Below are 10,159 nucleotides of genomic sequence, written 5' to 3'. Positions count from 1 at the left end.
TATATATATATATATATATATATATATATATATATATATATATATATATATATATATATATATATATAAAACTTGAATTTCAGTGAATTCTAGCTATAAATATACTTCTCCCCCCTTAACTCCGCCCCCCGCCTACCATAGGAAGATCTCCTGTGTTCGAATAATACATTGAGTAATCAAACAAGAATCAAAGTATTTTGTATCCTTTTTTAAAGTGCTGGAATGTTTAAATTCAAAAGACTGAAAACCAAATATTACATAATTTTCACATGAAACTAATCGAGCTATGATTAGACACATTTTGTTGTAAATGACACAAATGATATTTATACTGGAGGTAATCAGAGTCACCTACCTCCTCTAAAATTTTACATGTCATTGCAACAACTATCTTTTCAAACGGGGAACAGCACTATGTTATTTCCTGTCTCCTTGTCTGTTTTGGCCATGCAAATCCATCTACTACTTCACCTTTTTCCTGAAGCCAAACCACTTCTGTTTTAATTCAGCCTGTGTGCGGTTCTCAGAGCCACAGCTTCCTCACATCCTCACAATACCAACCCTCTTTCGTTCGCTGGAAACATGAGAAAGAAGCACTGAATTGTGATTGGGCAAAGCTACAGATCTCAGGCACATGGCTATTTGCATATTTATAAAGCCAGTTGCATGGGCGTGGTCTAGGTGGGCCCACAGCAGACATCTGCGATCAATTCCACTTTGATTGTGATGTAGCAAATAAATGTGCTTGCATTAGTGAGTGCGCACACTTTAATACATCAGATTTTTTTTCTTGCGCTGTTTTCTGGATTTGAACGTACGGCAATTTTTAATAGGAAATCCACGTCACTCTTATTACATGAGACCCCAGATGTTTTGGGCGGATTTTACAGGGTTCACTTTGGAATTTGCTATTCCAGATAATGACATGGACGCTTAATTGCTCTTTTGGACACTTTAGGACACTGAAGTTAAATGATCATAATTTGCTTTTATAATTTTTTCTAGCTCTGCCTTTCGCTTTTTGGTTTCACTTTGTTTTTGCGTTTTTTTATGTTGTCATAGATGTACGTAATATTCTCATTCATACGTGTTATTCTATTCTCTCAGCATTCAATTCATCACAAGTGGGCTGTTCAGGTGGTCTTACAGTAGCAAACGTTTCGCTTCTCATCCGAGCAGGCTTCATCAGTGAATGCTCAAAGACTCGATTGGACAGAATCCAAAGTATATTTATCCTCTAAGCTGGAGACATGCCCCAATGAGCCCTAACAAGAATAATTTAGATTTTTTGTGGTGCACACTCTTGGCATTCTCTCGATGAGCTTCAAGCACACCTGTGAAGTGTAAACCATTTCAGGTGACTATATCTCTTGAAGCTCATTGAGAGAATGCCAAGAATGTGTGAAAAAGTAATCAGAGCTAAGGGTGGCTATTTTGAAGAAACTAGAATATAAAACATGTTTACAGTTTATTTCACCTTTTTTTGTTAAGTACATAACTCCACATGTGTTCATTCATAGTTTTGATGCCTTCAGTGACAATATACAATGTAAAAGTCATGAAAATAAATAAAACACATTGAATGAGAAGGTGTGTGTCCAAACTTTAGGCCCGTACTGTATATGTATGTATATATATATATATATATATATATATATATATATATATATATATATATATAGTCGAGGTTTCTGTGGTTTTTCTGTTATACAGTGCTCAAAACCGGGGTAGTTAGCTCAGGTAAAAACACAGAGGCGGGTTTCGCAGGTTTCCCTGCTCCTGAACAGGGCAGGGAAACCTGTGAAACAGGCTTGTAGGGATGATATAGCCTCTGTGTTTTTTCCTGACCTAACGCATATATATATATATATATATATATATATATATATATATATATATATATATATATATATATATATATATATATATATATATATATATATATATAATACTTTGCTCACCAAAACCGGATGTTGTGATTGTGTATTTATTTATGCTGGCAGGCTGCGTCTTTCCTCACACACACGAATTACGTAGATCTCCCAAAGATGACGTAAAAGTCGCATTCAGGTCGCATTGCCGTTTAGACTGAAGTCACATTCGAAAAGATCAGATTCCAATCGGATTCAGACTACCTGCTGATGTGGCCCAAATCTGATGCGAAAAGATTAGATTTTAAGTACTTTGGAACGTTTAGCCTGGCAAAAAAAATCCAGATCTGTGTAACTTTAGGGCAAAAAATATGATTTGTTGTGCAGTGTAAACAAAGCCTTTAAGGTCATCTCTCGCACTCCCGACATAAAATAAATGTTCCCGTGTTTATTTGTGCACAACATTTTATAAGGTTTTGTTTTGAACCAGTAAGTAAACTCAGACGAAAAAGACGGCACTATTACAATGTTACTACTTGGTTTGAGGAAACACAAAAGAAAGTAGGATCATTTTCATCTAATTGTGGCATGAGCACAATAACATTGACATGCAACATGCAGTGAAATGTTGTGACCGATGATTATATATACTGTTTATGAAGTTTATTTTTGACCGTGACTGAAAAAAAAGTGGTGATGTTTGTCTTTAATAAATATATTTAACAGTGTACGTTTTCAAAAGATACGTTCTGACACTTCTGGAGAGGGCGTGGAGTGGAGGGTTTCATTTGCAGTCGAATGGGAACGCCTACAAACACAAATGAACTGTTTGCAGACAGACTCAGAAAGCATATTATAAAGGGGACTATAGGAGCAAAATGTACACCAAAGCATATCCAATATATATTACCTAGACTACAAGAAAGTGTGTTTGATGTAGATTAGAATCATCATAAAATCAGTGGTGTCATGATTCTCACATGAAAGTTATTAGTTTTATCCATCCATCCATTTTCTACCGCTTGTCCCTCTCGGGGTCCCTGGAGCCTATACCAGCTGTACTCGGGTGGAAGGGGGTGTACACTGTGGACAAATCGCCACCTCATCACTGGGCCAACACAGATAGACAGACAACATTCACACACGAGGGCCAATTTAGTGTGCATCCTTGCTCCTTGCTTTGAACCTGGAGGTGCTTTCCCTGTGCTTCTTGTGCACTTCCCTGCTGCACTATTTCTTTATTTTTGTTAATAGATACATTTAAAAAAATAGATTTTACTTGCATTATAGCTCACGACCAACACAATACCCAAACTGAAACGTAACAAGTGGTTCTCAATTATTTTATGTCAGGCCATCCATAGGGGACAGAATAGTAACTGTTTATTCTGAATGTGTTAAGGTAGTTATTGACACTATAAACGCAGAACATATGCTGTACATAGGGCCCTGCGATCCTTTGGGGGCCCTTTTTTTAATCAAGAAGCACATGGAAAATGTCAACTAATGAATGACATGGGGCTTCTTGTAAAAGTTGACCTTTACAGTATTCCTAGCCTCTTTCCGTTTTGTCACTGATACAAATATAATGGCAAACGTCCTCATTATCATTGTGGTGCAGTGCATTTGAATTCTGGGTGAAGTTGGTGTTGAAATGTATGTTTTAATGAATATATTTTTTAAATGTATTTTGCAGTAAAAAAAAGTCATTATTGTAAAGTTTGAATTCAGTTCAGTTCAGTTCAGTTTGAGTTTATTTTTTAACATGCGTACAATACAATGTAATTCATCACATATTTCCAGTTGTTTCATTACAGCACGTCCGAAAAGCAGCAGGAAGAAGCTGAGCTTATTTAATCCTACCCCTTTTCATACCGTAGCAATTTTATCCTATTTCCTTGTTCTCTGACTGTAACATAACAGTGAACAAATAAATAATAAACACATAATAATATAATATACCATAGTAAGTAAACAAATGTTAAATACATACATTATCTTTGTCTCAATGAAAAAAACAACAGCAAAAAACAAAAAAAAACAAAAAACAAAACAAACAAAACAAAACAAAACAAACAAACAAACAAACAAACAAACAAACAAAAGGGTTCAAGATATTCATCATAATTCTTGTTCTGTGTACTTGTACTTTGAACAGTCTCTTAAGCTGAATCATATTGGTGCTTTGTTGGATTTCTTTGGTAAATCCATCCATCCATCCATTTTCTACAGCGTGTCCCTTTCGGGGTCACAGGGGGTGCTGGAGCCTATCTCAGCTGCATTCGGGCGGAAGGCAGGGTACACCCTGGACAAGTTGCCACCTCATCACAGGGCCAACACAGATAGACAGATAACATTCACACTCACATTCACACACTAGGGACAATTTAGTGTTGCCAATTAACCTATTCCTGGTTGCATGTCTTTGGAGGTGGGAGGAAGCCGGAGTACCCGGAGGGAACCCACGCAGTCACAGGGAGAACATGCAAACTCCACACAGAAAGATCAAGAGCCCAGGATCGAACCCAGGACCTTCGTATTGTAATTCCACATACTGATATGCAAAAGGTTTTAAGTGTTGTTCTATGCATATAACACATACTTGCCAACCCTCCCGAATTTTCCGGGAGACTCCCGAATTTCAGTGCCTCTCCCGAAAATCTCCCGGAACAACCATTGTCCCGAATTTCTCCCGATTTCCAGCCGGACTTAAGGCACGCCCCCTCCAGGTCCGTGCGGACCTGAGTGAGGACAGCCTGTCATCACGTCCGCTTGGCCAACCAAAAAGTAACCACAGAACACTATACCTTATAGTGTTCTGTGGTTACTTTTTGGTTGGTCAACGGTTTACGTTGTATTGCGCACCCTGACCGCAAGTGTGGGAGTTTTTTTTTCAAAACCTTTATTTATAAAAAAAAAAAAATTATTATTATAATAATCAAAACAAGTACAGAAACAGTACAAAACAGTGCCAGGGGGTTTGTAAACTCAATAAAGCAACTAAAGAAGAATGCAAAATATATGGAAAGTGTGGGAGTCGGTTCTGAAGTACAAAGTAAAGAGACGTAACTTCGTCACCTCGCCTGGTTATTGACTCCAACCCAGAATATTACACTGCACATACCTACGCTTCTTCAAAAGGCTGAGCTACGGGCTGCAAAGCATTGCACTTTCAAATACAACAATGAGTAGAGAGGAGTGTTATGTGTGTATATGTGTAAATAAATGAACACTGAAATTCAAGTATTTATTTTATTTATATGTATAAATATATATATATATATATATATATGTATATATATATATATAGGGCCAGCACGGTGGAAGAGGGGTTAGTGCATCTGCCTCACAATACGAAGGTCCTGAGTAGTCCTGGGTTCAATCCTGGGCTCGGGATCTTTCTGTGTGGAGTTTGCATGTTCTCCCCGTGACTGTGTGGGTTCCCTCCGGGTACTCCGGCTTCCTCCCACCTCCAAAGACATGCACCTGGGGATAGGTTGATTGGCAACACTAAATTGGCCCTAGTGTGTGAATGTGAGTGTGAATGTTGTCTGTCTATCTGTGTTGGCCCTGTAATGAGGTGGCGACTTGTCCAGGGTGTACCCTGCCTTCCGCCCGATTGTAGCTGAGATAGGCTCCAGCACCCCCCGCGACCCCAAAGGGAATAAGCGGTAGAAAATGGATGGATGGATGGATATATATATATATATATATATATATATATATATATATATATATATATATATATATATATATATATATATCCATTCACTGAAATTCAAGCATTTCTTATATATATATATATATATATATATATATATAAGAAATGCTTGAATTTCAGTGAATTCTAGCTATAAATATACTCCTCCCCCTTAACCCCGCCCCCCGGCCCCGACCCCACCCACCTCAACACCCACCCCCCCGCCCCCAAATCTCCCGGATTTGGAGATCTCAAGGTTGGCAAGTATGATACAACAACACTTAAAACCTTTAGCATATCATCCATCCATCCATCCATCTTCTTCCGCTTATCCGAGGTCGGGTCGCGGGGGCAGCAGCCTAAGCAGGGAAGCCCAGACTTCCCTCTCCCCTGCCACTTCGTCCAGCTCCTCCCGGGGGATTCCGAGGCGTTCCCAGGCCGCCGGGAGACATAGTCTTCCCAACGTGTCCTGGGTCTCCCCTGTGGCCTCCTACCGGTCGGACGTGCCCTAAACACTTCCCTAGGGAGGCGTTCGGGTGGCATCCTGACCAGATGCCCGAACCACCTCATCTGCATATCAGTATGCTAAATAATTAGTTTAAGTACAAAACATGCATAAAATAAATTCAAGTCTGATTTTAAAATGTGTATAAAAGTCGTTTCACATAAATAAAAAAGTGTGAAAAAAGGTATAATGGGGAGGCGGGCCTTCAAATAAAATGATTTCTGGGGGCCCAATTTAGCCGCTAGCATTTGCTCCAGTTTAAGAGCTCATTCTAAAGTCTCAAGTTTATTGGGACTTTGATTGAAGTAGTTTATAAGGATGCAGCGTGTACTGATCCATCCACTGCCACTGTTTGCATCATGCATGATTGGCCGGTGCTGGAGCTCCAGCCTTTGGACCACACCCACTCCGGACCAGGTCCCTCCCCCTCTGGGCGTGTGCTACTCCGCAAGCCCCGCCCATCCCGCCGCCTCATAGCGGCACCGCAATGATTTAGAACTTCAGGAATCCCACGTGACGTCACCCGGGGGGTGACGTTATGCTTCTCTAAATAGAACGTATTGTAATCTTTCCTCAGTCCAGCGTGGTTTCTTCTGAGCGACTGCTTCACATTTTCTACACTTGTTGGGTGAGTTGAAAAAGGGGGGAGAGAGGGCATGCGAGCGTGCAGCGGGACGCCGAACCTCGCGACTTTTAAAAACAATGTTGTTTAATGCAACAGCGTGTTTTGTTGCCTTTTCTTTCTCGCCGCTGCACGATATTTATCATTTTAAATGCCGCTCGCTGCAGGGACGTCGCGCTTCGGTGTTGACGGTTCAGTTTGTTAAGTGTGCAGGAATTTATCACACGCTCGATTGAATGCCTACCCACGGATAATTGCACAATGTGTTGACTGTAGTGGACTCCTCATTTTTCATATGTTTTGTTGACGGCGCGGTTGTCGTTGTCATGCCCGTCCCATCGTCCCATCTCGGGATAGGCAGCTTCGGCGTGCTCCGTGCAGGACGGACCGCGCTGCAGCCCGCCAATTACTGTACTACAGTAAAGAAACACAGTAAAGCTTTTTTTTTTTTTTTTTTTTATTTATTTTTTTTTTTTAGTAATAAATACACACCCTCGTTATCGTTTGAGTTGCATTGTGGACATCATTACGTCATTCTGCATCTTGGTCGATGCTTGAGGTTGTTGATGGTTACTTTAAGCAATTTGTGCTGACAAGGGAAATAAAACACACATCTTAAGGCACCAATCATTTGATTAGTCCCCATTGTCATTATTTTTATGTGACACGCTATCAATAAGCACTTGCTGTTGTAATAAATGACCGTGCATACGCGTATATGTGTGTGCCCCTTTAATTATTTATAGTAATCAAACGCCTCATATAAAAGCTTTAAGCTTGATGACTCCATCATTTATTTGGCACTTAGTAGACTTCTTACATTTGTGGGATCAGGGTATGGATGACATTGCTTCAAGATCGTCCGGGATGCGTGGTCTTATATATATAAAAAAAATCACATTCATTAAAGTAACGGTTTAAGAGAAAGCTGCTGCTGACTTTTATATTTATATTCCACACACTGCATGCATTACAGCACTTTGAAAAATGGCCTCTTGTTTTCCTTGGTGAAAGACAGTTTTTTTTCATAATATAGTTGGTGCCTTGCTAAAGACAACAGGGAATCGAACCTACAGTATTGAGTTTGATGGTGCATCTATTTGTCATGTACCAGCAAATTATGTCCAAAATGTTGGTACAGTATTTTGTCATGTCACAATATCACTGTACCCATGTGACAACTTTTGCATTACTTTTGAGTTGTTTCATCAAAACAAATTCTAAAGACAATTATTATTATCATGTCCTTCAACAAGACAGCAGTGCTAAAACAAAAGATTAGCAATGATCCGGATAAGTCTGCTCTACATTGAGCTTTTGTTCAATCACCATTTTAAAAAAAAGCATTTTAACACGCTGAAAGGGAATAAAAAAAAGTAGCTCATAAAACGTAAATTCTTGCTTAGTCAGAGCATACTCGACATTTAACGGGTTTGGGCCAAATTTGAATCATTTGTATTCAACATTTGTTTGTAAAAAAATTTAAAACAAATAATAACTTGACACCGACTCAAATGACCTTTATAGAAAATGCTTGAAAATGATTCTCTTTTAAATTGTGTCTTTACAGGTGTAACCCAAAACAATGTCAATCTCATGCAAAAGTCTGTTCATGTCAGCAATTCAACTTCCAATATGAAAGTAATACGTGAATTCAACTTGTTGCATGCAAAGTGAGATATGTCAAGCCTTAATTTGTTATAATTTTGATGATCATGGCTTACAGTTCTTGAAATCCCAAAATTTTCTGTGATTTTCAATTCAAGGTTTTTATAGACTGTAAGCCATAATCATCAAATTGATACCAAAAGAAGGTTTGAAATATATTGCGTTGCAAGTCATGAGCCTTTGTCATATATTAGTTTCACCCTGTAAATATAATTGCTGGAACAAACAAACCCTGGCACAATATTCAATTTTTTTGAGTTTCACGTGCATACTGTGAAATACATTTTAGATTGTAACATACTAACCAAAGCGCGAGAGCTATTTTATTGTGTTCCAAAGCAATTTCTGAGGGAAATGAGCCACTGCTGTGCCGAAAAGAACACCGCCTGAACAGGGACTTGAACCCTGGACCCTCAGATTAAAAGTCTGATGCTCTACCGACTGAGCTATCCAGGCTCTGTGATGTCTTCTCCTATCAGCTTTCAAACGTTTCACAGCACAACCTAATAGAGCCTATAATACATGTGGGGCCTTCCTTACTCATGAAAACCCACTTTTTGGAGTATATTTGGACTTTTTGCTCACCCGAGACTGTTACTTGCTCTCCTTGGGAACAATACAAAAGCACATCCTAATTCTCAGCTGCTATTATTGTTTGATGCAGCCGATTCATTGATCAGCGTGATCTGAAAATGAGCAACATCCTCTGTTGTTTGCTAACTTGCTAACAACCTTTGAGGTCTCAACCAGGGTGTGTGAGTGACAGGAAAAAAGCAGCCTTTGACTCTTTTGAGGAGAAGTCGTTTTGGAGCCACTGTCTGGTTTGCCTGTATAAATCTCTAAAACAATAGACTGTTTTTTTTCTGACTTTTTGTGAGGGAAAACATTGGGCATTATATTGATTAGGTATTTAACATCAATACTGTATACCTGTATATATAATGATAATACATGCAGAAATATGTTTTGCCCATATTTAAAATACCAAACGTGTACCTACTGTTGGTAAAGTTTCATATAGAATACCCTACTTATTACTTTTATGCAGAACTAATCCTTAGCATACTTCTCACATCAAGTAATCAACTTGATGACTATCCAGCTGCACTTGAAATGTGACCTGCAGTCCGTCCACTGATGTCTTGATGGTTGTTACATGTGTCAAAGGTAAATCCATCCTCTTCTCATTAAGGTCTAAATGTATAGAACGAGGTTAGATATCATCAGTCCATGGTTGAGTGAACAGTTTTGCTCGTTCAGTTGTTTACTTGTAGAAAATTACAGCATCAAAACTATCATCAGCCATCTATTGAGGTGTAGGTTTAGTCAATGTCTTTGTCTCAGTCCAAGAGCTGGGGTTCTGGGCAGACATGGTCTATAAGAGGACCATGTTTCCTGCCCCGGGGGATTGCTGTGATCCTACCTTGAACCTGCGCTGTCAAAGGCCCAGGCTGCGGGGAACTGGTGGGTTTGAATTGTCGTGCATGTTTTCGCTTGCTTTAACCCCGTACGCCTTTTGCACCCCAGCAACCCGTTCCCTTGATGTGCTGTTGAAATTCAAATATGCGCTCAACCTGGAGAAATCATTCCCTCAGTCTTTCTTGAAACTGAACTCGGGACCCTTAATCCTTCCCTTGTGCAGACATCAGGTTATAGTTAATGTAAAGTGTAACCAAATTTCCTCTGCTAAATTCAAACATCTATATTAAATTAGAGCCAAGTGCCCTTTCCGAGCAAAGGACATTTAGCACTGATTTAAGAAGTGTAAAAGCCATTGGGTAATTTACACAATT

The 10,159-nt window shown here is 39.3% G+C and overlaps 1 protein-coding gene and 1 non-coding gene across 4 annotated transcripts in view; one reads left to right on the top strand and one right to left on the bottom strand.

Moving 5' to 3' along the window:
• The first annotated feature begins 6,659 nt into the window (after positions 1–6,659).
• Positions 6,660–10,159, top strand: part of creb5b (cAMP responsive element binding protein 5b) — a 182,793-nt gene continuing 179,293 nt past the window's right edge. For 2 of the 3 annotated variants that reach the window (XM_072913011.1, XM_061953645.1), the window contains exon 1: positions 6,660–6,704. The gene's annotated coding sequence lies outside the window, so the exon portion shown is untranslated. Of the gene's footprint in view, positions 6,705–9,476; positions 9,534–10,159 lie in introns of those variants that run through there. The other variant, XM_061953638.1, reaches the window with a different exon arrangement.
• Positions 8,750–8,822, bottom strand: trnak-uuu (transfer RNA lysine (anticodon UUU)). Its single transcript has one exon. It is a non-coding gene; the product is annotated as a tRNA-Lys (tRNA).

Source organism: Nerophis lumbriciformis, linkage group LG04 (assembly GCF_033978685.3).
Source record: "Nerophis lumbriciformis linkage group LG04, RoL_Nlum_v2.1, whole genome shotgun sequence".
NCBI classification, from domain to species: Eukaryota; Metazoa; Chordata; class Actinopteri; order Syngnathiformes; family Syngnathidae; genus Nerophis; species Nerophis lumbriciformis.
This window is presented reverse-complemented; position numbering and strand designations above follow the sequence as displayed.